Genomic DNA, 5,000 nt, shown 5'->3' with positions numbered 1-5,000 from the left:
GGAACATCAAACCTACTTCCGCAGACACCAAAATTGTTTTTACCATATATTACCAAAATAAGAAAACATCAAGCTTATTCATCAAGAACAACAAGTCCATCAACGATAAACTTCAGAGATCTTATATAGGTATACGTGTAACCTTGGGGACTGCGCAACCCAACCGTCTTCCTATATTGGTAGGCTATAACCAAGGTAAAACGAATACTATAAGGTACGTTGAGCACCTCCCCCCACTCCGCGCACCTCCACCGTGACGTTATAGGAAATGCAGAGGGGGAGAGTGAGAGGTGAAAGAAAATGTAAACTTTAAAGAAAACCATCTATATGTATGGTAGACTTTAAAATTACACTATGATGTTCACAATACTGAAATTACTCGGTATCACTTTCTTATCCTCAAATTATCAGTATCTGAGATATGACCGCCAGAAAAGTTATAAAAATGTTTTCCATGCTTTCACATTAGGTGGATTATATTAATATGACGAGTTATTAGATGGGATGACATGTCAAGCGTGGATTTTATATGTAAACCTTTATCTCCACCAAGCTCAGTTATGTTTTAACCGGATTCTTTAGTTTGTTTATTTAAGAACATAAGAACATAAGAAATAAAGGAGACTGCAAAAGACCATAAGGCCTACACTAGGCAGCTCCGTATCCATCACCACCTGTCATCCCCATCCATAAAGTTGTCTAATAATTTTTTAAAACAACTGATGGTTTCAGCGCTTACTACATGGTTACTAAGTTTATTCCATTCATCGACCACCCTATTAGTAAACCAATTCTTGCCTATTTCCTTCTTAAATCTAAATTTGTCCAGTTTATACCCATTACTGCGAGTCCTGCCCTGTTGTTTTATTATGATGACCTTGTTTGCATCACCCTTGTTATAGCCTTTGATCCACTTGAACACTTCTATTAGATCACCCCGCACTCTGCGTCTTTCCAGAGAGTGTAAGTTTAGGTGCCTAAGCCTCTCTTCGTAAGGCAAATTTCCGAGTCCTTGTATCATTTTGGTCATTCTTCTCTGTACTGATTCTAGTGAATTTACGTCCATTCTGTAGGACGGAGACCAAAACTGTACCGCATAGTCAAGGATGGGTCTAACTATCGCTAGATAGAGTTTAATAATTACCTCAGCAATTGAATGAAAATTTCAGGAAATGTTGGTAATAAATAGTTACTTTCAAAATAACGGCTGTATACATATCCAGATGACCGAGTATTGTGTGTGCCACATAATTCAATCCATTTCTTTCTAAGTTTTTTATCTTTGGGTAGTAAAGAGAAATGCATATTTTTATCAGCTTTCATTCTAACGGCATTGCACTTCTGCATTATACAAACTGTTGGCATTTTTATATGTTATTTGTCTGCCTTAGCTACCCCTTTAATCAGAAGATGGAGCTTCGCTCCACACACTGGTGTGTGAGTGACTGCCAGCTCTCGACCCGCGGAACCCTGGTCTCGACATTTACGTTGACGTCATCATCTACCTGCGCAGTGGAGAGGTTTTCTGGCTCTCCCTCACCTCCCCCCCCCCGCTAACGTACCTTGTAGTATTCGTTTTACCTTGGGTATAACCACCATGAAGCTGTCGTGTAAACTATCATACCATCTGACATCAGGTGCTCCTAAGAATCACTCCAAAGATACTCACCACACCATCTTACGAAGGGAAACCCTGCTCAACAACACGGAAATTTTAGCCACACACCAAGACCCCAGAAGATTACCTATCCTGGAGGCCCTTTACATAAAATGTCTTTCCCGAATCTCAATATACAAGCCCATGACCTGCAAGCTTTACCCAGCGTTAAGAGGTTCGACCACTACAGCACTGGGGCGCAAACTGATGACGTCACGCACCTCTCAGCCAATGGGAGAACAGACCGTACCTAACCCGCAGCAATCCAGCCAATCACCATCCACCTTCTTCTCATCTAACCCACATTACCGGGTATAAAAGTTGCTGATCTTCATGGAATCTCCATTACTTCAATTGCCACTGAAGAAGCACCAGGAGGTGCGAAAACGCGTTTTGGCTTTCGACAATGCCTATTTCTATATCATGGGATACGGTGAATTACTCGGACTCCTGCCTATGGAAGGCAAAGTCACCTTACGAAAGAGAGAGAAAATTGACAAGAAAGCTCTGTCACAACAAGCTTGCCATTCCATTCAATGAAATACACACACACACACACACACACACACACACACACACACACACACACACACACACACACACACACACACACACACACACACACACACACACACACACACACACACACACACACACACACACACACACACACACACACACACACACACACACACACACACCCTTTCACCGAATGGACGGCGAGAACTGGTGTTCCAAAGAAAAAGGAAAAACTACGTGGATCTCAACATCCAGAGAAGTGCCTTTTGTATTTATAGGGAAGGGGAGTGCTCGTGGAATAGTGGGGAAGTGATAGGGAAGGAGAAGGGAAGGGATATTGAGGGAAATGGAAGGAAATGAGGAAGGGGAGGACTTGGTCCAAGAGTCAAGGCGGATTGTAAACAAACGCCGAACGGATGACTTGGATCTCGATGATGGGACTAACAAAATTGTAAAGATCAGAAACATAGATAAAAGCAGTTCAATGGAAGGTGAGGATAATAATTTTCAAGGATTTAATGAGGGGGCGGCGGATACCAACCTCCCCCGACTGGCAAAACTGGAGGAAAAACTTGAACAAATGACTGAGCATTGGGATATTAGGTTTGGTAAGATGTCAAAAATTGCCGAGAAGTTTGAAAAATTGGTAGAACTAGAGAAGGCGAACAAAAACTTAACTGATGAAATAGAAGACATAAAAAGACAGTTAAGAGAAGTAAAAGTGGAGAATGAAGAATTAAAAAAGAACAATAGAGACAATAAAGAAACAATAGCAAAAGAGGCAGAGGGGTGTAGGAAGATACAAGAAAATAGTAAAGTTGCATTTTCTGATATAATTAAACAGCAAATGAAAGAACAAAATGAAGACTCAGTTATCAAAGTGATGAGACAGAAGGAGAATATTGTAAGAGACTTAGCAGACAAAAAGAAATGTATAATTATATTACGAGTAGGAATGGAAGAGAAACATAACCCAGATAGAACCACAAGAATCAAAGAGGAAAATGAAAAAGTAAGAAACTTACTAGAATTAGTTCAGGAAGATGAGCCAGAAATAATGAAACAAATCGAAGAGAAATTCAGACTCGGGAAATATAGTACAGACAAGACCAGACCAATTAAGATTAAATTCAGGTCACAAACGACGGCAGAGAATATCTTGTCCAAAACAGGGAAACTAACAACAAGTGAACAATATAAAAAGGTATGGATAAAAAGGGAAATGAATAAAGAGGAAAGAGAGGAGGAAATAAGGAAAAGACATGAAGCTAAGAAAAAAAAAAAAAAAAAAACGAGACCAGAACGGAGACAGAAAAACAAGAATTCTACTGGAGAGTAGTGAAATATGAAATTTAAGCTATGGAAAATAACAGAGAGAAACACAAAAGAAACAGAGAATACAATGGAAATAACAGAAAGTTAAAAGTATCCTACACAAATATAGATGGATTAATAACAGGACTGAATGAACTGAACAAATATCTGAAAGAAAAAGATCCGGACATAATGGGAATTGTTGAGACAAAATTAAAAGGTCCACTACCACCCAACAGCATAGGACACAATACATATAATTATTGGATTAGAAACAGAGAGAAAAAAAAGGGGGTGGAGTTATGTTCCTGACTAAGAAGGATATAAGCGTGAAGAGTGTCACATATGGGAACAATAGAGTAGAGATGATCATGATAGAAGTAGAAGATAGAGATAAGAAGAGCAGAAAGTTTGTAATAAACTACGTGCCCCCAAAAACAGCCTCGTGGGAAGAGAATGAACATAAAAGCATGTTAGAAGACACAAGAATAACACTAAACAAGATAATGGAAGATGGAGGAAGAATAGTTATGATGGGCGACTATAATTGCAAAGAAATCTGCTGGGAAGAGATGACCGTAAAGGGTGGAGAAGACTCATGGGGAAGTGTTCTACTTGAGATGATCACTGACCACACAATGACACAATGGATCCAAGAGAACACTAGGTATAGAAATGAAGAAGAACCATCGAGACTAGACCTAATAATCACATCAGAACCTGAAATAGTGGAAAAGATAGAATACCAGGCACCAATAAGCAAAAGTGACCACATATTGATAGAACTAGAACTAAATGAGAAAAATACATGAAAATAAATGAACAATATAGAAAAGGAAGATTGATGTATGAAAAAGCAAATTTTGATAAAATAAGAGAATTCTTCCAAAATGAAAACTGGGAAAGAACACACAAAGAAGATACAACAGTAGAAGAGAAATGGAATATTTTGACAAATATCTATAAAAAAGGAGTAGAAAAGTATGTCCCAAGACAAAAACAAGAAAAAGAATATGTAAAGTGCTGGTACAATAAAAGTTGTAGGGAGATAAAAGACAAAAGAGACAAAGCCTGGGCCAAATTGAAGAAAAACAGAAGACCAGAAAAATGGAAAATATATACTTGTTATAGAAATGAATATGTACAAGAGTGCAGAGAGGAAAAGAGAAAATATGAAAAAGATGTCATAGAAAAATGTAAAGATCAACCAAAACTATTCTACAGATTTGTAAACAACAAACTGAAAAACAAACAAGATTTGGAGAAATTAAGACAAGGAGGAGTTGAATACACAGAGGAAATTGAAATGGCGGAAATTATGAACAAACATTTTAAATCTGTGTTTACAAGGGAGAACATACAACCTGAAGAGATTGAATGGAAAGAGAAAGTCCCCCCTATGAAAGAAATAGAAGTAACAAAGAATGAAATATTGAACCACTTGAGTAATCTTGATGTCAGAAAATCGCATGGACCAGATGAAATAGCAAACTGGATTCTGAAAGAATGC

Source organism: Oratosquilla oratoria, chromosome 27, assembly GCF_046742065.1.
Source record: "Oratosquilla oratoria isolate Oo_2021 chromosome 27, ASM4674206v1, whole genome shotgun sequence".
In the NCBI taxonomy this organism is placed as follows: domain Eukaryota; kingdom Metazoa; phylum Arthropoda; class Malacostraca; order Stomatopoda; family Squillidae; genus Oratosquilla; species Oratosquilla oratoria.
This window is presented reverse-complemented; position numbering follows the sequence as displayed.